Source organism: Jaculus jaculus, chromosome 12, assembly GCF_020740685.1.
Source record: "Jaculus jaculus isolate mJacJac1 chromosome 12, mJacJac1.mat.Y.cur, whole genome shotgun sequence".
NCBI lineage: Eukaryota > Metazoa > Chordata > Mammalia > Rodentia > Dipodidae > Jaculus > Jaculus jaculus.
The window spans coordinates 41,769,394-41,792,652 of NC_059113.1; the positions used below are offsets into that span (position 1 = coordinate 41,769,394).

Here is a 23,259-nt window from a genome sequence, read left to right on the forward strand (position 1 = left end):
CAATCTTTATGGCTGATCAGCCAGGCCAAATGTACCAACTGGTGCAATGGTGGTATGTCTCTTTAGCGGAAAACCAATTTTTCTCTGATTGGATTTAAAGCTCAAACTATGGGAGGTAATTCATAGTACCTTTCAGAACTCTGGAACCCTCATACAGCTAGTAAGACCAACTCCTGAGCCATAGATTGAAGTGTATGTGGTTGGCTTCTTGTTTTTAAACAAGGTAGAAAAACTAACTATAGTTGGGAGAGAGAATGCAACATTTGACTTTCTGGGCCTTGGTTACCTACTTACTATAATCTTTTCTGGATTCACCTATTTCCCTGAAAATTTCATTTTTTAAAAAATTTTATTTATTTATTGGAGAGAGACAAAGAGAGAGAGGGAGAGAGAGGGAGCACGAGTGAGTGTCAGGCCTTCTAGCCACTGCAAATGAACTCCAGACACATGCAACACCTTGTGCATCTGGCTTACATGGGTACTGGGGAATAGAACCTGGGTCCTTAGACTTTGCAGGCAAGCATCTTAGCTGCTAAGCCATCTTTCCAGCTCCATTTCATTTTTCTTTATAGCTGAATAAAACTCCATTGTGAAAATATACATCTTCATTACCCATTCATCAGTTGAAGGGCATCTAGGCTGATTACATTTCCTAGCTATTGTGAATAGAGAGCAGCAATAAACATGAATGAGCACATATCGCTATAGTAATGAGTACAGTCCTTAGGTTATATGCCAAGGAGTGTTATAGCTGGATCATGTGGTAAATCTATTTTAAGCTATCTCAGAAACCTCCACACCAATTTCGATGTTGGCTGTACTTTACAGAATCTTTTAAATTAATTTGGCAATATCATGCAGAGGAAAGAAATATGACACATCCCTGACATGCCTCCATAGACAGACATAAATAACAAATCTTACAGCCTCATTTAGCATTTTAGCCACAAAATAGGCAACATAGTAAGGGTCTGCTTCTATCCCACTTCATACCTTAGTACAGATGTTTCTTGACTTAGGGAACAAGGGACCTGGTTACCAAGGCTTTGAGTAGGGAGGCTTTGAGGGCTTCCTTGCCTATATGTCTTTTCTGGGGGACAAGAAGCAGCTACCTGATATCTCCAGAGCCCATCAGAGGGATAGTGTTTACTTTAGCCTTTCTTTTCCTCTTATCACAGGAGGTGGCTTTCAGGAGTCCCTAGTCCCTTGAGCATGCCAGTGGGACGCCTGAAGTCCAGACTTTAGAGACCTGGAGGGCGCTGGACAAAGGGTAGGAGGAAAGGCCTCTGGGGACACCTGGAATGGCTGAAGGCCTGAGCCAGATACAAGGGGTAAGGGAAGGAGGAACAAAGATAATGAGGAGCATGCTCTTAGATGAGCCACACTACAGAGATCTCAAGTTCTACAGGGAGGCCTTGGAAATTCCCACTCAGAAAAGTACCCAAAGAGAAGCAGTGGCCTGGTAAGAAGAGCACAGAGTTAGCAATAGTCCCAAATGACCTCAGTCCACCTTGTATTTCCCTTAGCAGAAACCAGAGTGGAAGCAGACAACCAGGGAAAGACTTGTAGCCAGTAGTCAGAGGAAGATGGAGAGAGGGAGTCTCCTTCAACTAGGCCTGACTGTGGGGTCCTCATCTACCGCTTGTGAAAATGGAATATCGCTCCCAACCTCTGAGTGTGGGACCCTCCCTAAGTCTCTTAGTAAATGATCAATTCATAGACTTATAGGTTTCCAAAACAACCTAAATCCATCCGTACATAAAAGCACCTTCATTCCTGTAACCTAAAGGGAAATATTCTATGCCTTTCTTCTTGTGGGAGGAGAGGTGAGTTAGAGCAAGGTAGGTGCCTGCTGCTCCTGTTGTCGGTGTCTGTGCCCTCGTCCTTCAGAGAATTCTGCAGTTGGAAATCAATTTATGAAAGAAAATGAAATACAGAAATGCACAATAATGTTCTTACATAAAGTCAACAGTTTAAACCTTTAAAAATTCACAAAACATGTCTATCATTTTAATCCTCATTTTGAGGAGACAAACCTGGCTGTGCCATGCCATGCTGTGGGCATCTGTTTAGTCAATGGAGCATTAGACATCCACTTAGGGTGGTTCACTGACTGTGAGATAGCCTGCAACAGGGGAAACTGAGTCCTCCCTCAATAAGCACTGAAAAGACAGGCATTCGAGGAGGCATCTGACAGAAGTGGGCCCGAGCATGACTTGGTTAGGAAGGAAGTGTTCTCCAGGCAAGTGCCAGTGCAGGGAGTAAGGCAGGGCCCATCTAAGGCCCAGCGTCCTTCTGTCCATGCTGCCTGACCCAAAGAAGGGGCCTGGGGTACTGGGCATTCTGATGCTCCTGGAGTCCCCAAAGTATAAGAAAGATTCCAGAACACAGTTAAAAGGACCTTTGTATTTACAAACACTGACCAGCTGGAGAAGCCCTTGGTTACTTCACTGAACAAAAACCAGGTCTTTCTTTTTTTTTTTTTTCAGTTCACGTCAGACGGGTTATGTGCCAGAGCGTAACAAGGTTTAGTGGGAGGCACACGTCACGCAAGAGCGTGAACACCCAATCATCACGCTTATGAAGTCTTTCTTTTTGTCTCCATTCCTGCTGACTTGTGCAGTCACAGAAGGTTAAAGAACCTCCCCAACCACATAGTAGGTTATCTCATCTAAGCTGGCCAAGCAAGGTGGATGTTCCGGGACCCCTCTGCTGGTTCCAGAGTGGGACCCCAGGCCTCCAAAGGCTCCAGTGCTGCCTGGGGCTGCCTTCAATAGTAGAGTATGAAGTTATACTCCCGAGATATTGCCTGCCCCTGGCAGGTATCTCAAGTGTGGGGACCCCTCAACATCCCATGCTTGTCATGTTTGTGTCACAAATGTTGGTTCAGAAAAGCCATTATAAATCTGGGCCTAGTTTGACATCCAATTTTTAGTTGCTTTATTAAGACAAAGTCCTTAAATGTGAACTTGCTTAGAAAGGAATTCAGGGCATGGGACTTGGGTGGCCCCAGGCTTGTTAGGGGTTTGGCTGGGCCCACACTGGTTCACAGATCAGGACCTGGAGGGGCACCAGTCTGTCTGGTAGCTCTAAAGTCCAAGTGTGACATGCATTGCTGTATTTTGTCACTTATCTTCTACAGATAAGATACCAAGACTCAGAGGGATTTCTGGCTGCCCCAGGAGAAGGGTCCCCCACCAAGCCCAGTACTAGGCAGGCTACTGCAACCAGCTGGGGTGGGAGCTTCCTAGAGGGTAGGGCTTCCAGTGACTTGGTGGGAACTGTCCCCTGGGGTCTCACTGGGAAAGCCCAAGTGGGTTTAGATAGGGGAGTTTATTGGGGGAAGCCTCAGTGGTAAATCAAGCCCCAGCCAATGGGGCTAATTGCTACAAGTAGCCATGTGGCCTCTAGACTGTAGCTGCAGAGGGCTCGATTCCTACAGGAGAGGCAAGGCGCTGGCCCAGGATGCAGCCAGCTTGAGTTGGCCTGCAGCAAATCGGACACTCTTTCCCCCTGCCTACTCTCCCCAGGTAGCACCTTGTCTCTGAGATCCAGGGCCACAGAAGGATTTAAACACATAGCCTCGCTCTATCCTCAGGTGCTGACCATTTATCAGACCTGTTTCTCTGTAGTACTGTCTACTTTCTTTCAAATTCAAGCAAAAGACACACAAAGTATCCTGATGGCTCCAGACCCTTAATTCCTCATGGTGGCTCCCAAGAACATACATTATTAGTCTATTTTTTTTTTTTTCCAAGGTAGGGTCCCACTCTAGTTCAGGTTGACCTGGAATTCACTATGTAGTCTCAGGGTACCCTTGAACTCATGGTGATCCTCCTACCTCTGCCTCCTGAGTGCTGGGATTAAAGGCGTGTGCCACCACGCCCAGCTTTGTTAGTTTATTTTTCTAGCTAATTTCTCTTTGGCTGACAATGCTTTTGCCAAGAACATAGCAGTGAGTTGAGGAAAAGATATTTTTCCCCCAGAGCTACCTTCCTGTGTGTTATTTTTAACACAATAATTAATTTTAAGATGTGCAGGGGCATTTCAAATGCATGGCATAATCAGAAATTATAATTATTTGAGTATATATATTACATATTATATATATATGTGTATATATATATATATATTATATATAGATATATATATATATTTTTTTTAAGAGATAGAGAGACAGATAATTGGCACACCAGGGCCTCAGCCACTGAAGTTAAGCTCCAGACCCTTGTGCCACTTAGTGGATATGTGTGACCTTGTGCTTGCCTCACCTTTGTGCTTCTGGCTTATGTGGAATCTGGAGAATTGAAACCTTAGGCTTTGCAGGCAAGCACCTTAACTGCTATGCATCTCTCCAGCTCTTGAATACAATATTTTAAAAATATTTTAAAAAGAAGGAACTAAAGCCACTTTTCTAGTTTAAAAGTAATCCCCTGTGGCTTCCTCCTCTTTTCTCTCTGTGCCACTGGCACCATTTTCTCCCTGTGGCTTTCCCCGCTGTATCGATGGTTACTCTTTCCCTCCACCTCTTCACCCTGGAACTATTCCTACAGCAAGGACACAGCATGCATGTGGATGGCACAGTGACAGATACCTGTACTGTGACCTGCGATCACATCACCTGCTTGGACCAAAGACATTTCCCGGGGCAACAGCAATTTGCTGTGTGTGTGTGTGTGTGTGTGTGTGTGTGTGTGTGTGTGTGATGTTGGGCTCAGGACACATTACCTCAAAATATACCTACAGGAAGAGCCTACAATATGTACTCCCAAATGGATATTGTGGCATACGTGCCTGCAGGAAAAGCCTGGAGTTTGTACCCCAAAATGCATACTCTGGCATACTAGTTGTTCCAGTGTCAGGCTGACAGAGGAGTGCCAAAAGGTTGCCATTTCATGAGGGATGTTTCTCTCTGGAAAATAATCTCCTTCTGCGAGTCTTCCCCCTCTGCCGGGACTTTAAAGGGGAGGTATCACTGCACCCCGCCCTTTCCCTGCACCACCCCTCCTCCTGACTTCTATTTCAGCAAATGGAGACATTTAGACTTTGAAGTCTACTCTGGAAGTAATGGTTCCTCTGAGTGTTCTTGTGTGTATGCATACTAGAAACCTGTTTATATTTCTCCTTCTAATCTGTCTTTGTTTACAGAGTGTCTTAGCCATGCACTAAGCAGGAAAGGGGAAACTGTTTCCTCTGAGTTCATGTGTATCTGTGGATGTAGGTCAGTGTCTCAGAGTGTCTCTATGTGCATATGTTTATGTGTGAGCATATGCACATGTAGGTGTGTGCATGTGTTGTGTGAATACATGGCTTGGCAGAGTCCTCTCTCTTCTCTGGAGGCAGGACATGGTCAGGTTTTCTCACCTGAATGTCCAGGCACTCTTTCCTTTCCTGAAGCCTAGGTGGAACTTGGTACTTGTGCAGCAGAGGTAGGACGTGGAAGCCCACCCCACGTCCCATGTCTATGCACAGGGATCTGGGAGCATCAGGACGTACCCTGCGCACTGGCTCATTGCCCTCATTCAGCTCCTCCTCTGTCCCGTGGCCTGTAGAGCTGCCTTGTTGCTGCCTGTACTCTGGTGGCTTTTCTGGTCATATCCAGTCATTTGACATTTGGGGAGGTTTCTCTTGGATATGAAAAGCCAATGTTGACTCCAGGGATTTTAGATATTGCTAAACTCCCAGGACCACAAATCATTAGGTTTGTTTTTAAGGCTTCTCATGCAGCACTGTTGGTCACAATTGTGAGTGTTGCCACCAACAGAGAAGTGTGACTGGCCTATAGAAACATCAGCTCATGGCACTGTCACGCTGCGCCTGCAACACCAGCCTAAGGGAAACGAATGAATGGTCTCAACTGTTTGTAATTCCCCCAAGAGAACTAGAGCCACACCAAGAGTCTGGTGTTACTATGAACTTTGTCATTTTACATTTCCAAACATGCAATGCCAGACACAAGCAGACCTTTGTCTGGAGAATCAGCTGACTGGAGCAAGACAGAGTTCTCAAGGGCACTCTGCTGCCTTCCTCCTAATAACTTGTTTTTTTTTTATTTAAGGTAGGGTCTCACTCTAGCTCAGGCTGATCTGGGATTCACTATGTAGTCTCAGGGTGGCCTAGAACTCACAGTGACCCTCCTACCTCTGCCTCCCCAGGGCTGGGATTAAAGGCGTGCACCGTCATACCTGGCTCTAATAACTTGATTTTACTGTGCAAGAATGTGACATGTCCCCAGGTTGTGAATGCACCAGCCTCCTCCCCTGGAGGTGCACCCTAAGCAGCAAGACCTTATCTCAGCCCAGAGATAACACAGCCTGAGCACTCAGCCTTCAACAAGGACCTAGATGAGGCAGCAGGGGCTCATAGAACCTCAATGCAGCTGTCCTTTGGGAATCCTAAGGCAGTATAACTTCACAATGGGGGTGTGGTCTTTCTCTTCTGTATCCTCTTCCTTATTCCTTCTGGGTTTATTCATTGTGGTTTGTTCTCCTTCTCTCTCCCCACTCTCTCTCTTTTTCTCTTACTTGAAAAACTGAGATTGAACCTAGGACATTCCTCATGGCTGGGCAAGTGCTCCAGTGCTCAGCCATAACCCCACCCCTTCAATATGGTTTTTTCCATCGCGAGGTAAAAACTCTCCCAAAGCAGCTAAGGTTACAACATATAGGTCAAAGGATAACAGACAACAATATTCAGGGTCATGGTTTATTTATCTATTTATTGGTTTTTTGAGGTATCTTTTTAAAATTTTTTCTCTTATTTATGAGAGAGAGAGGGAATGGGTGTGGGGTGTCAGGGCCTCTAGCCACTGAAAACAAACTGCAGATGCATGCGTCATCATGTGCATCTGGCTTATGTGGATTCTGGGGAGTCAAAGCTGGGTCCTTAGGCTTTGCAGACAAGTGCCTTAACCATTAGCAATTTCTCCAGCCCTCAGGGTCATTATTCAAACTCAGGCAAAACAAAACAAACAAACAAACAAACAAAAAAAAAAAACAAAAACAAACCCTCTCCTTTAACTGGCCCCTGTTTCTGTTTGTCTAAAACATGCAATTCTACAAACACTGTCTCTCTTCTAGAGATCCCAGGCCTTTCCCGTGGTATAGCAGCCTCAAGCAATCAGTGATGGCCACACGGACCTGTGCCCGGACCAGAAGCTGATACTGTGGCTCTCTGGGCACATACCTGCAAGAAGCTGCCACATGCTTTGGCATCCAAACTGATGGGCAATGGAGCTCAGCAGTTCCTAACAGATGTGGGATCACTAAAGGCACAGGTAGGTAGCAAACTCTGGGATGAAATCATGAGTAACCTTGTGTTTCTGTGAGTGACAGTGCTATGTGCCACAGCTCCTGCTTTTATGAGGCAGCTGTCACTTGCCTTGCAGTACAATGAGGAACTGTCACCTTTGAGGCTCCTTGTTTACCATGGTCTGCTTCTATGGCTGCTCCCACTGCCCCCAGCAGTTGGCGCTGATAGATGGGATAATACATGACTCTGGCCTGATGTTTACATCTCCTGGGAATTCCCTTATGGTATGTAGAAGTGGGGTCTTTGGGGGGTGATCAGGAGCTGAATGGGGCCATGGAGGTGGGATCTTCATGATGGGTCTGTGACCCTATGAGAAGAAGAGATCAGAGTTGCCTTCTGTGGTACATAGACACAGTGGGAAGGCACTATCTAAAGCCTGGAAGCCCACTTACTCTGCGGTGGCTTCACCTTGGACTTCTACCTTCAGAGCAGGAAGAGACAAATGCCTGGTGGGTCAGCCCCACTCCACAGTGCTCTGTCAGAGAAGCTGAACAGGCCATGAAGATGCTTGGTTTGGCTTTGACATTAGCGGATTGTGAGTCATGCCTACCATGAATGGACTGAAGACAGACCATGGACGGAAGATCCCTCAGATTTTCTTGGAAAACAGTGGCATTTTCTTTTACAGGGTCAACAGAGTTCCCATCATGGGAACAGAACTTGGAACTGGGAAAGGAACAGATCATTTGATTCCAAATAGAATGTCTCTGTATACATACAATTTCAAGATAAAGCTCATATTAAACAAACCCAGGACTCTATGACTTTCTGATTCCTCAAAAAATTAATTCAAAAATGAAAATCCTCTTTTGCTCAATGAAAGCCAGAGTGGATGATAGAGTCCAGACCCAGAGGTATTGAGGTCACCAAGAACCTGGGAAATGCTGTGTGGTTCCAGACCCATGGTCACCTGCAGGTGCTTTTCTCATTTCCCTGGTGACTTCTATGTCTTTCTGCTTGTGCCCTATGGCTATTGCTAGTTGCTAGTTAGAGTCACTGCCATGTCCACAGCTTTGCCTTCTTAATATTATTTTTTTTAAATTTTTTATTTATTTGTTTGAGAACGACAGACACACAGAGAAAGACAGATAGAGGGAGAGAGAATGGGTGCGCCAGGGCTTCCAGCCTCTGCTGATGAACTCCAGATGCGTGCGCCCCCTTGTGCATCTGTTTGCCTTCTGAAGGGATGGAGGTCATTTGGTCACTGGAGCTGGACTTGGAGATGCCAGGTAAAGGCTGTCTTCAGTGTGGGGAGGATAGTTCCCCATGTCAGTAAGTAACATATGTGTTCTCAGGTGCATAGACACACGGGGATGAGAGCAGCCCCTACTGTGGCACCACTAACTTTGAGGCCTTAGGCCACCCTACATGGAACCACAGAAGGTCCTGCACATCTAGAAATTCACAACAAGAACTTCTGGTCAGCAGACCCTTATTACCCTGGAGATGACAAAATCATGCAACGCTGCACCCTCACAAGTCAGAGTGCTAGAGTTGAGAGGGCGGGCGTCCTTTCTCAGGTGGGCAGAGACTGTCTTTGGGAAACTGGCTGCTTGGATGTGCTTGCTCTGTATGTGTGCTCACAGCTCACCCTCTTGCTCCTTGGCGTCTCCTGTTCCTTATTCACTAATTCGCTTCCATGGCTCTTGGCAGCACATGTTTTCCTCTAGTGGTGGTGAAAGTTGTTCTTAACTATCCATGTAGGATGCTAGTGCCCTAAGAGCAGAGATTTTAATCCGCTGTATTTGTAGCCACCACCTTGCAGAATGTCAGTGTCTATGAGAGCTTACTGATTGGCTATGTGGTATTTCATGCTCTGTGTTCAGTGTGTGGTGTGTGAATGGTATTGGGTTAACTCCTTTCTGTCTGTACTTTTTATTTCTTGTGTCTGTGTTGATATGTGAGCATTGGGTTGTCACTTTTCACACATTCTTAGGACACCTGAAGTTCAGCATATTCACCTGTGTCTCACTGACTATGCAGGACATTGTGTCTTCAGATGTGTCTCTATGAGCTAGCACCCGCTACATCTTTTTACATTTTATCTTGTTTTTAGTTGGCATACAGGAATTTAGGTATCATTCGTTCAGGTGTTTTAAAAAAAAGAAATTATTTTAGTTGACTCATATCTTCCTTTCTCCCCAAACCCTCCTCTACTCCCTTCCCCTCCCCATTGTCTTTTTCCCTTCTGTTTACATATCTCATGTGTTTTTTCACTTGTCCCTCATCCTTCTTCCTACTCATTTCTTTCTCTTTTTTTTAAAGAGGGAGAGAAAGCAGAGGGGGGGATGGGTGTGCCAGGGCCTCCAGCCACTGCAAACAAACTCCAGAAGGGTGTGCTCCCTTGTGCCTCTAGCTAATGTGAGTCCTGGGGAGTTGAACCAGGGTCCTTTGGCTTTGCAAGCAAACGTCTTAACCACTAAGTCATCCCTCCAGCCCCTGCTCATTTCTTTACACTTGCTCTTGGTTCATCTGTAGTCATTGTGCCAGAACTTCTAGAGTCCACCTCTCCTCACCGATGCCAGACAGGATCTATCTCTGTACAGCTTTTTAGAAGGCAGAGCTGGGTGTCTTCCTGTTGTCTTAAACTTTGCCTTCCTCCTCTTTTCAGGGACTTGAAGGGATTCTCCACATGTTCAGTATTGAAGTTTCCTGGACTGGTTTCCTGTGGCTGCTCCCACAATCACCATAGACTTTCCTGGGCTCTGCAGGCCAGAGGAGGCTATGAGGGTCTTCCTGCCTTTTAAGCCTCCGAGGCTGCATCCTGGGCTTGGCCTGGAGTGTTCACCTGTTTCCATTCTCACTCTGCTCTCAACTCTCTCCTCTATGGAGACCCTGCCAATTACACTGGCCATGGGATGATCCAGGAAAATGTCATCTCAAATCTTTACCGCACCTGTAAGATCCCTAAAACTATAGGTTTTCATAGATTCTGGGGAATCATAATTCTGTCCATGTCATTTGCAATTTTTTTATTGGATTTTCTGCTTTTTTTCTTGGTAAGCAGGAGCTCTGTATATGTAAACATAATTTCTGTTGTTTGAAGTTTATGACCTGAACACAGTAGCTTCTAGTCTATAGAAAGTATTGATGTTGACACTGTGAAGCAAATGTTGCAGTAAATGAAATTCCAGGAAAAAGTCATGCCTGTTTTAAGGATCCTACAGTGTTGGCCAACCTATTAGAACTTTGTGATTGTAGCAAGTTGGAATGTTGTAAATCCAGAACCAAATCATCTTGGGCTATCTTTAATACTTATAATAGCCATTTATTGCCCATCTCTGTCTGACCTAACATCCTTGTATCATTTAAACCCTTTTGTGACGTATCGCCTTAACATAGTACTAACTTCTACCAATCCAAAAGCTTAGAATATCATCAGATAGCATTTGAGACCTATAGCAGACTTCCTTGCTTGGCTGTCATGTGCCTATCTGATGTTTTCAACAATGTATTTGAGAAGTGCCTTGATTTTTTTTTTTTTACTTTCTTTTGTTCCATAATTATAAAACCTTCATAAAACTGTTACCACCTGGAAACATGGTACGTTCCTGGGCCATGGTCACTTATATTTGGCTCCAGAATAATGTGTCTTATTCACTTTGAGCTAAGAGCTGTGTTTTATTCTAATAGTAGTTTTTCTTATCTTTTGTAACCTATGGATCATGTTTAGAGATTCCTATTCAAAAAAAAAAAAAAACCCACCTATGAAGGCTCTTATGGTGATCATCCCAGTTTAATTTTTTTTTTTTTTTTTGGTTTTTCCAGGTAGGGTCTTTCTCCAGCCCAGGCTGACCTGGAATTCACTATGGAGTCTCAGGGTGGCCTCGAACTCACAATGATCCTTCTACCTCTGCCTCCCAAGTGCTGGGATTAAAGGTGTGTACCACCATGCCCAGCTCCAGTTTGATTTTTTAAAAATTTTTTTGTTTATTTTTATTTATTTATTTGAGAGCAACAGACAGAGAAAGAGGCAGAGAGAGAGAGAGAAGAGAGTGGGCACGCTAGGGCCTCCAGCCACTTCAAACGAACTCCAGACGCGTGCGCCGCCTTGTGCATCTGGCTAATGTGGGTCCTGGAGAATCGAGCCTTGAACCGGGGTCCTTAGGCTTCACAGGCAAGCGCTTAACCACTAAGCCATCTCTCCAGTCCTCCAGTTTGATTTTTTTTTTAATGTTTTTGAAGCACAGTTAATGAGTTTATTAAGTATTTAGGCCTTGAAAAGCCAAAAAGAAAACAATGTATTTTGATATATTCACCCATTGCTTTCTCTTGTCTCTCTCCCACCCCTGTTGGAGCCCTTCTTCCCGGCTAGTCCCACTCCTACTTTCATGATATATATATTTTTTCTGAGGTAGAGTCTTGCTCTAGCTCAGGCTGACCTGGAATTCACTATGGAGTCTCAGGTGGCCTCGAACTCACAGCAATCCTCCTACCTCTGCCTCCCGAGTGCTGGGATTAAAGGCGTGCGCCACCATACCCGGCTCATGATATTTTTAACCATGAGTGTAATTCAGTCTAAGTAGGGATGCCTTGAACTTCCTATGTAGTCAAGGATGACCTTGAAATCTTGACCGTCCTGTCTCTGCCTCTAAGGTGCTGGGATTACAGGTGTGCACTGCCATGCCTGGCACTGGTATGCATTTGTTACAGCAAATGGATGGACAGGCCCTGAACAAAAGTACATGTGTGCACTTTGGCAATGTCCAGTTTGATTTTTGACAGTTAAGATTTAACCCTGTAAAGAGCACCTTTCAGGAATGTTATATATGGATACTGGTGTTATTTTTATCCAGGTGTTGATTTTTTAAATGGTTGATTAATTTCTATTGCTGTGTAATGTCTTCTTCACTTATATGGGTCTATTTTTTAAAATATTTATTTATTTATTTGAGAGAGAGAGAGAGAGAGAGAGAGAGGGAGAGGAAGAAAGAGAGAGAGGCAGATAGAGAATGAGCACACAAAGGAACTCCAGATGCCACCTTGTGCATGTAGCTTTATGTGGGTCCTGGGGAATCAAACCTGCATGAATGCATGCATTCATAACACACACACACACACACACACACACACACGCACACACACGCACACACATGCACACACATACACAAAGAACAAGAAAAGTGATATTCAGTCTTTATGCTTATACTGTTCCAGGAGGCCAGAGCATGTGGTAGGGGATTTCTGTCTGGAGGTTCATCTCCCTTCATCTCTTTTTGAAAAAAGTTACTAGTTTCACCTAAGTTTTTTAAAACATATTATATTTATGAGAGAGAAAGGGGAAGGTATGGGCATGCCAGGGTCTCCTGCCACTGCAAATGAACTCCAGACCCATGTACCATTTTGTGCACCTGGCTTGAACATGGGTACTACGGAATTGAGTGTGGGTTGTTAGGCTTTGCAAGCAAGTACCTTTAACCTTTCAGCCATCTCTCCAGACCCATAAGTTTTTTTTTAAGTTTTATTTTTATTTAATAATATATAAGCAAAGAGAGAGAGAAAGAGAGAGAGAAGGAAAGAGACAGAGAAAGCATTGGTGTGCTAGGCTCTCTTGCCATTGCGAAGGAATTCCAGATGCATGCAGCACTTTGTGCATCTGGCTTTACATGGGTACTAGGGAGCCAAACCTGGGTCAGCAGGCTTTGCTAGCAAGTGAGTTTTAATCGGTGAGCCATCTACTCAGCCCCCACAGATGTTTTAAAATAATTTTGTTAGTTATAAAAAATCCATCTAGAAGAGGGAAAGCCATAGTTGGAATATTCAAAACAGCAAGGAAGAATCAGCTCAAATAAATGGATAAAGTGTTTGGCTCCAAAAAGGAGAAGCAGCAAATTAAAGAAGGAATGTGTCAGAAGGAAACATGAGGCAAAGAAAGGGCAACAAGGGGAGCCACAAACTGAAAAGCCGATTCTTTGGGAAATAAAGATAAACCACAGATACTTTGGAGACAGGGCAAGAAAAACACAAATACAGAAAATAAGACATGAAGAGTGACAATAACTACAGAAAAATGAAATTATAAGCATCATAAACGATCATCTCCTCTTGTCATGTGCTTGAAATCGTAGACAAAATGGAAAACCTTTTAAAATTTTTATTTATGAGAGAAAGAGAGAGGGAAGGAGAATGGGCTTACATGGGCACTGGGACATTGAACCTGGGTCCTTAGGTAAGTGCCTTAACTGCTAAGCCATCTATCTAGCCCGAGTCTTTTAAGAACATACAAACCAAATGGACCTCAAAAGAAATTGAAACTCTAAGTTGACCACTTTGCAAGGAATGAAAAATTCTTGAAGTTGCCCCCTAACTATTACCCCTTACCCGAAACCACAGGCTGGGCCCCTTCACTGAGCAGCAGCTAGTTTTGTGTTGCAGATAATGCCAACAACTTAAGGTCCCACCAGAGTCCTGGAGAATATGCAGAATCACTGTAAAAGTATTTTTTTTTGGGGGGGTTGATTTTTCGAGGTAGGGTCTCACTCTAGCCCAGGCTGACCTGAAATTCACTATGGAGTCTCATGGTGGCCTCAAACTAGGGCAGTCCTCCTACCTCTGCCTCCTGAGTGCTGGGATTAAAGGCATGTGCCACCACGCCTGGCTTGTAAAAGTATTTTAAAAACAAAATTGAATAAAATGAGACAGATGAGTAGTTATTAAACTATATCTACAGGAAATTAACACACACTTTTTTTTTTTTTTTTGTTTTTTGAGGTAGGGTCTCACTCTGGCCCAGGCTGACCTAGAATTAACTATGTAGTCTCAGGGTGGCCTTGAACTCATGGCAATCCTCCTACCTCTGCCTCCCCAGTGCTGGGATTAAAGGTGTGCGCCACCATGCCTGGCTATCTACAGGAAATTAAAAAGGGATCTATGAGATGAGAAAAAAAGTTTTTAAAAAATATTTACTTATGGGCCAGGCATGGTGGCACATGCCTTTAATCCCAGCACTTGGGAGGCAGAGGTAGGAGGATCACGGTAAGTTCGAGACCACCCTGAGACTATATAGTGAAGTCCAGGTCAGCCTGGGCTACAGTGAGACGCTACCTCAAAAAACCAAATTACTTATTTATTTATTTGAGATGGATGTAGAGAGAGAAAGAGATAGGATGGGTGCACCAAGGCCTCTAGCCACTGCAAATGAACTCTAGACACATGTGCCACCTTGTGCATTTGGTTTATGTGGGAAATGGGAACTAAAACCTGAGTCCTTAGATTTCACAGGCAAGTGCCTTAACCACTAACCAGTAAGCCATCTCTCCAGCCCCCAAAGAAGCTTTTCTTTCTTTCTTTCTTTCTTTCTTTCTTTCTTTCTTTCTTTCTTTCTTTCTTTCTTTTTTTTTTTAATAATTTTATTAGCTGAGTGTGGTGGTGCATGCCTTTAGTTCCAGCACTTGGGAAGCAGAGTTAGGAGGATCACTGTGACTTCAAGGCCAGCCCAGAACTATAGGTGAGTTCCAGGTCAGCATGGGCTAGAGTGAGACCCTACCTTGAAAACAGACAGACAAAAATACTTCTATTAATTTGCAAGCAGAGAGAGAATGAAAGAGAGAATATGGCTGTGTCAGGGTCTCTTGCCACTGCAAATGCACTCCAGATGCAAGTGTCATGTTGTACATCTGGCTTATGTGGGCACTGGCAAATTGAACCTGGACTATCAGGCTTTGTAAACAAGTGTCTGTAACTGCTGAGCAATCTCTCCATTCCCCTTTTAATGTTTTTATTTCTTTATTTGAGAGAGAGAGAGTGAGTATGGGTATGCCAGGGCCTTCTGTCATAGCAGATGGACTCCAGATGCATGCACCACCACTTTGTGCATCTGGCTTTATATGAATGCCAGGGAATTGAACCCCGGCCATCAAGCCAGCTCTCTAGCCCCAGGCAAAAAAAATATTTAAGGGGAGGGTTGTGGGAAGGATAATAGAAAATGTGAGATAGGAAAGTAGAACTATTTGGGTTGGAAGGGTACAGTGGGGGAAAGGGGACAGGGAAATTGGAGGAGGATGAGAGAACCAACCAAAACTATTATGAAAGTGCCATAAGAAACTATTATAAGGTAATTTAAAAAACAAAATAAAAAATAGAGTTAGGGGCTGGAGAGATGGCTATGGAGTTGGGGCACTTGTCTACAAAGCCAAAGGAGCCGGGTTCACTTTCCCAGGACCCACATAAACCAGATGCGCAAGGTGTTGTACGTATCTGGAGTTTGTTTGCAATGGCTAGGGGTCCCGATTCTCCTATTCTCTCTCTTTCTCTTAAATAATAAAAATAAAAATAAAATAAATACTATGATAATTTTATCTAATAGCATGAGAATGTTAGGTCAGATGCAGTGGTTATTAAAGGGAATAAGACAGCCCAAGAGACTTTGATTCTCAACCTGCCACGTTTCATCTCTCCACCAGTTTGATCTTTAATACAGATGTAACTTCTTATGGAAACTTCAATTCATAAGGTAATTGATTACTGTTGAAAGAAGTTGTCACATGTCATACAATCTCACAGTCATGCCCGAGCCACTCATGTCCACTTCTTTTACTTTTTTTTTTCATATCCATTTTTAATAGCATCTGGGATTGTCACCCACTTTTATTATAGCCACATTCTGATAGGTTGTAATAATATCACACTGATTTTAATTTACATTTCCCTGAAGCCAGAGATGTGGAATGTCTCTTCACAGTTTAATTTCCACCTGTGTAAATGCTTTGGGAGCCTGCCTCTCCAGGTTCTCTGCACATTTTCTGATTAGGTTATTGGCTCGAATTTTTTCCTGCTGAACTTTGAGCATTCTATGTTTAAGACGCCAGTTTTGTTGACTACATTGTCTATGGATACTTGCTGCCCCCCACCCTGTTCTTTTTTTTTTTTTCTTCCCTTTTTTTGAGATAGGGTTTTGCTCTAGTCCAGGCTGACCTGGAATTCACTATGTAGACTTAGGGTGGCCTTGAACTCATGGCCATCCTCCTACCTCTGCCTCCTGAGTGCTGGGATTAAAGGTGTGCGTCATCACACCCAGTTGGTACTGTGGTTTTTGTTTTTGAGGTAGGGTCTCACTCTAACCCAGGCTGAGTACTGTGTTTTTATGCTAGTGTTTCCACTTGTGCTCTATAAAAATGCATGGAGATAAACCACCCCTTACATCTCAGCAAAGGCCCAGATGAAACCACAGAGGAATTGGGTAGGCAAGCAAGAGTGCTGCTTCTATGGTGAGCCTGACAATCAGAGACAGACTCTGAGGATCTTCAACACATACCAAAGCATAAATCCAGAGGCTTCTAAGAGCTCATCATTGAAGTAGACTTAAAAGTCACCCACCAAAGCTCAGGGAGTTTTGCAGAAGAGGAGGCTGAAAGATTATAAGGTTGTGATGTCATACCCAGAGACACTGCTTCTCCTCAATAACTGACTACTGCTCCCATAAAGCATGGCCCACAACCCATGGAGAATACCAGCAACCCCACTGAGGAAGGCCCTTGTAGAATAGGGGCAGGCAGAAGGGAAAAGATGGTACCAACACATGGTGCATTCATACAAAGTATGTTCTTAATTCAAAAAAAAAAAAAAAAAAAAAACGGGAAAAGGGGCTGGAGAGATGGCTTAGCAGTTAAGGCATTTGCCTGCAAAGCCAAAGCATTCCAGTTCGATTCTCCAGGACCCATGTAAGCCAGATGCACAAGGGGGCACATGCATCTGGAGTTCATTTGCAGTAGCTAAAGGCCCTGGCATGCCCATTCTCTCTCTCTCTCTGCCTTTCTCTCAAATAAATAAATAAAATATATAAAAAGGGAAAAATGCATGGAAATATTGTGGCAGAAATTTTCCTGATTATTGCTATATAGTTGCATATTTATATTACATCGCTGATTTCTATTTGCTAGTATTCTGCTAATTGCTGTATTTGTTAATATTCTTCACCACACTTAAGATTTTTTTCTCTTAGAATTTGGGGGGCTGAAGCAGGATTGCCATGGGTTTGAAGCCAGCCGGAGGCTACAGAGTGAATTAATTCTAGGTCAGACTAGGTACTTCCCTCCCTCACCCCAGTTTCCCTTTTGAAACTACGCTCTCCATCATACCCCTTCCCCCCTCTCAATCAGTCTTTTATTTTCATGTCCTCATCTTTTCCTCCTCTTATGATGGTCTTGTGTAGGCAGTGTCAGGCACTGCAAGGTCATGGATATCCAGGATATTTTGTGTCTGGAGGAGCACGTTGTAAGGAGTCCTACCCTTCCTTTGGCTCTTCCATTCTTTCCGCTACCTCTTCTGCAATAGACCCTGAGCCTTGGAAGGTGTGATAGAGATATTTCAGTGCTGAGCACTCCTGTCACTTCTTCTCAGCACCATGATGCCTTCTGAGTCATCCCAAGGTCACTGCCATCTGAAAAGAGAAGCTTCTCTAACCAAAAGTGAGAGTAGCATTAATATATGGTATGAACATTAAGAGAAGTGCTTACTGCAGACCAAAATTTATTTATTTGCAAGGAGGGAGGGAGAGAGAGAGACAGAGAGAGAAAGAGAGAGTGAAAGAGAGAGACAGAGAGAGGGAGAGAGAATGGGTGCACCAGGGCCTCTAGCTGCTGCAAATGAACTCCAAATGTGTGTGTCACTTTGTGCATCTGGCTTTACATGGGTACTGGGGAATTGAACCCTGATTATTAGGCTTTGCAAGCAGGTGCCTCATCTGCTGAGTCATCTCTCCAGCCCCTCTTTTGTTTTCTTCATAACCACTGTGTAGTATTTTCACCTCAATATAGTGTTAGGAACAGGGAAAGGTATGTCTTCTTAAGTTTCTATTGTGTGGGAGTTCTGGTAATTCATTTTTTTGAGGGGGGATTCAAGGTAGGGTCTCACTCTAGCCCAGGCTGACCTGGAATTCACTCTTGTCTTAATGTGGCCTTGAATTTATGGCAATCCTCCTATCTTTGCCTCCCAGGGATTAAAGGCATGTACCAAGTAATTCATTTTTTAAGGCACAGAACCAGAGCTGTTTCCCCTCAGTGAAGGAACCTTCACTAATGAGAAGGCTGTAAATGATACAACAGTTACTTTTCAGCAAATTTTTTTTCCTTTTTTTTTGTTTCACAGTTCTGATCCAAAGCCCCCACATGCTGACTACACACTGCACCACTGAGGTACATTCTTAACCTATTCGTTTTTGCCTTTCTGTATATTATGTTTATCTCAGGTTGCATCTTCTCTGTGCTGTGCCTTTTCAGATATTCTCTGATTTCAGTTGAGAGTCATGAGAGCAAGAGAGTCTTGCCCTGCACATTCTGACTTACAAAGACCTGACATTCACGTAGGTGTTTCCATGACAGCCACACCAGATCTGACCGCTGAACCCGGCTCTTTCATCAGTATAAGACCATATCCAGCACATGATCGATAGATGATTGTGGAACGGAGCTTACAAATCTATTTGATTGGTACTTCCCCTCACCTTGGTAGGGTTGGTAGGAGATGGTCATTTCCTCAGTACAGAAGAGATGAAGAGTGAGAAAGAGCTGGAGCTGCTGTCCAATGTCAGAACAGAGTTTAGTGACTGTTGGGACCAACCCCATCTGCCACGACAGGAGGAAGTTCCAAAAATGTCACCCCAAAACGTACTACTTTTTCATGTTGATGATTTTGAGCTAAAGTAAATTGAGAACTAGCCAAAGCAAAAACAATTCTACACCCACCTCTACTGTTTTAAATAAAGTACACATTTTTTTCTTTATAAAGGCAGTTTCCATATACAAAGGGAATTTCACCAGCAAATATGTCCAGCTGGGAATAGAACTGCTCCCAGACAACTTTCATCAATTGGGAGACTTCATCTGCATGGCGTGGCCACCTTCCTTCATGTCCTCCCCCCACCCCAGCCACCCCAACAGTGCACACCTTCTCCCCTGGTAGCTCCTGCAGGCACTCAAGCCCCAGTCATCTGGATGCCTGTGCATGCGTGATAACTAAAACCACTTTCTATTATCGGTCTATCTTATAAGTTTTATTTTGACTTCAAAAAATAGTTATTTATTTATAGCTGGGTATGGTGGTGCACGCCTTTAATCCCAGTACTTGGGAGGCAGAGGTAGGAGGATCGTCGTGAGTTCAAGGCCACCCTGAGGCTACATAGTTAATTCCAGGTCAGCCTGGGCCAGAGTGAGACCCTACCTTGAAAAACCAAAAAAAAAAATTATTTATTTATGAGAAAGGAGAGAGAGAGAGAGAGAGAGAGAGAGAGAGAAAGAGTGAGAGAGAAAGAATAGGTATGCCAAGGTCTCTAGTCACTGCAAATGAACTCCAGATGCATGCACCACCTTGTGCATCTGGCTTTATGTGGGTACTGGGGAATAGAACTCTAGTCTTTAAGCTTCGCAGGCAAGAGCCTTAATAACTGAGCCATCTCTCCAGCCATGTTTTGGTCTTTTTATATAAGGCAAGCCCAACAGGCTGACCTTTTTTTGTGTGTGTATGAGAGAGCAAGTGTGTGTGTGTGTGTGTGTGTGTGTGTGTGTGTGTGAGAGAGAGAGAGAGAGAGAGAGAGAGAGAGAGAGAGAGAGAGAGAGAGAGAGAGAGAGAATGGGCACACCAGGGCCTCTAGCAGCTGCAAACCAATTCCAGATGCACATGCCACTGTGTGCACCACCTTTTTTTCCTTTTATACTGCTGAGGATTGACCTTCAGTCCTTACATATTGTAGGCAAAAACCCTGTCACTGAGCTGTACCTCCTTAATAGCCTATTTTACATTAAAGTAAATTCAGATAAGGACCTAGGACCTAAGGACCACTCCCCCCAAGATTTTATACTTCTATTTTATTCCCATTCTTGCTATTTTTGCATGTTTTAAAAATATTTTTATTTTTTTTAAAAATTTTTATTTATTTGAGAACAACAGACACAGAGAGAAAGACAGATAGAGGGAGAGAGAGAGAATGGGCGCGCCAGGGCTTCCAGCCTCTGCAAACGAACTCCAGACGCGTGCGCCCCCTTGTGCATCTGGCTAACGTGGGACCTGGGGAACCGAGCCTCGAACCGGGGTCCTTAGGCTTCACAGGCAAGCACTTAACCGCTAAGCCATCTCTCCAGCCCAAAAATATTTTTATTTTTAAGCAGAGAGAGAGAGAGAGAGAGAGAGAGGAGGGGGGAGAGAAAATAGGTGTGCCAGGGTCTCTTGCCATTGCAAACAAACTTCAGATGCATGCACCACATTGTGCATCGGCCTTTACATGGGTACTGTGAAACTGAACCAAGGCATACAGGTTTTGCAAGCAGTGATTTCAACCACTGAGTCCTTTTCCCAGCCATCCTAGCTGCTTCTTTTAGTACCTATTAAGTTAGAAGAGTATAACTTCCTAAAGCCAGATGGTGTAGCCACCTCAGCCCATGGCATTGCAGCTAAAGAGAGATCTAGATGCCATGTGACAAACAAGGGTTCACTTTACTCCGTGAACAGCAGGGCGCTAGACTTAGGGATTGTGCCATGACCGGAATGTAAAGAGTCTCATCTTTGGTCTCTGCTGGCTGGTTTTCTGTACAATTAAGTTCATTTAAACATAGAGCTCTATGGCCAAGACACCAATTTAAAAACCACTGAGCCAGTGCAACCTCCTCATTTTCCTCAAGCCTCCCTGAGGGGACATATTTTACTCAAGGTCACAAAGCTGATTTGGCAGTGCCTGGATTAGTTGTTAATCTTGTCATCCATACCTACAGCTGTTCTCCAAATCTGAAGACCTAGAAACAAGGCCTTTTGGATCACACATGGACATTTCGCCTCCTCTGGCCACTAATGTCTCCCACTCAAACTAACAGTCTGTGCCTGCTGCCAGAGGTCACTGAGGTCAGACTGCCTGAAACCCAGAGTCCCACAGCCAAGAAAATTATAGTCTTGGGAAGCCCAGAATGGTCTCCATTGTGTACACATGTCAAGCCTCTAAAAGAGATGGAGTCAGCTTTGGGAAATCAAAGGAGAGAATAAGCCCAAAGCAAAACACAAAAGACAGTGTTTGACTAAAACTCCAGCTGCACCCAAAACAGTTATAAACAGCAACAGAAAACCCTTTGACCCCCCCCCCCACAAAGTTCTGACTCCTACAGGAAAAGGGAATATGTGCAGTGGAATGCTAGTTTGTGCAGAGTGCAGACACAAGAGCAGCTGGGGAAGATGCAGGCCATCTCCGCCGCCCGACACACACCCATGTCCACAAAATTTAAGAGCAAACTCAGTTGTGATTGCTGATTTCATTTCAGGTCTCATTCTATGGTGTGCTTCGAACAACTATAATATGCTTTCCCATATCCCTTTAAAACTTTTGCTGTGAAAAGAGACACACATGATTTTGTCTAATATTTGTTCTTATTTTAATGTTGTCCTCCAAGGATGTGAACTGGTGTTCTACATAATAACAAACATTAGATGGATGCTCTTAGTCACTGACAATTTTAAAACTCTGTCCTGTTGTTCCCAGAGTCCAGTTACACTGAAGACATTGTATGTTTTATTTAAGCTAAACAAAAGAAACTGCTTTATGTGTTTTATTTTTAATTATTTTTTGTTTAAAAAACTTAAAAAAATATTTTTGTGTATATGAGAGAGAGAGAGGCAGATAGAGAGGGAATAGGAGGTGTGCCAGGGCCTTCAGCCTCTGCAAACAAACTTCAGATGCATGCACCTCCTTTTGCATCTGGCTTACATGGGTCCTGGGGAATAGGACTTGGATCCTTTGGCTTCACAGTCAAGCTCCTTAAGTGCTAAATGGCCTCTCCAGCTCATGTGTTTTATTTTATTTTTTTTTACAGAGGAAAGTGAGAACACAGGCCCTTACTACCACACACATACAGCCATACTTTCCACATTTGGGGGAATCATGAAGCAGGGCATACTTTCTACAATGATGAGCCTTGCTGATGGGCACTATCTTCATGATCATGGTGTCTCTCCTGTCAAGTAGCTGTTTTCTAATGGCCAAAGAATGATATTCTTGGGCCGGAGAGATTTCTTAGTGGTTAAGGGACTTGCCTGACAAGCCAAAGGACCCAGGTTTGACTGCCCAGGACCCACGTAAGCCAGATGTACAAGGTGGCACATGTATCTGGAATTCATTTGAAGTGGCTGGAGGTTTGGGCATGCCCATACTATTTATCTGCCTCTTTCTCTCCCTCTCCAATAAATAAATAAACAAAATATTTAAGAAGAATCATATTCTCATTGCATAAAAATAAGGAAATTTAGTAAAATATACTGAAGAATATTGAAACAACTCAGTATTAGATACAACCATGAGAAATATTTGCATCTATTTTTTCCAGTAGTTATACATAACTGAGCTCAGACTCCAGGTATGCAATAGTTTTGTATATTTCATTTAAAAAATTAATAGACTTGTCTGGAAAGATGGCTTAGCAGTTAAGGTGCTTGCCTGTGAAGCCTGAGGACTCATGTTCTACTCTCCAGATCCCAAGTAAGCCAGATGCACAAGGTGACATAAGCAATACAAGGTCACACATGTGCACAAGATGGTGCTTGTGTCTGGAGTTCAATTGCAGTGGCTGGAAGCCCTGGTACACCAGTTCTCTCTTTTGCTCATAAAAAAATACTAAAATGAGCAAAAAAATTTAATAGACTTTGTTTTTTCTTTTTCTTTTTTTCAGCGCAATTTAAATTTACAGAAAAATTGAGCAGAAGCTGGGTGTGGTGGTATATGCCTTTAATCCCGGTACTCAGGAGGCAGAGGTGGAAGGATGGTTGTGAGTTTTAGGCCACCCTGAGACATAATGGATTCCAGGTCACTTTACCAAAACAAACAAACAAAAGCAGCAGAAATTAGAGCTCCTGCCTGCCTGCGCTCTCCCTCCTGGCATCCTACTGCTAATATCTTGCATTGGTGTGTCCCATTTGTCATAGCTGAAACCCTATTATTAACTAAAGTCTTGGTTTATATGAGTGTTACTCTGGTGGTGT

At 43.7% G+C, this 23,259-nt stretch overlaps 1 non-coding gene and 1 pseudogene across 1 annotated transcript; both read right to left on the minus strand.

Moving 5' to 3' along the window:
• Positions 1-2,493: 2,493 nt before the first annotated feature.
• Positions 2,494-2,589, minus strand: LOC123453950 (annotated as a pseudogene).
• A 19,505-nt stretch (positions 2,590-22,094) lies between these two features.
• LOC123453964 lies at positions 22,095-22,253 on the minus strand. The gene has a single exon (XR_006633125.1). It is a non-coding gene; the product is annotated as a U1 spliceosomal RNA (small nuclear RNA).
• Between the last annotated feature and the right edge of the window lie 1,006 nt (positions 22,254-23,259).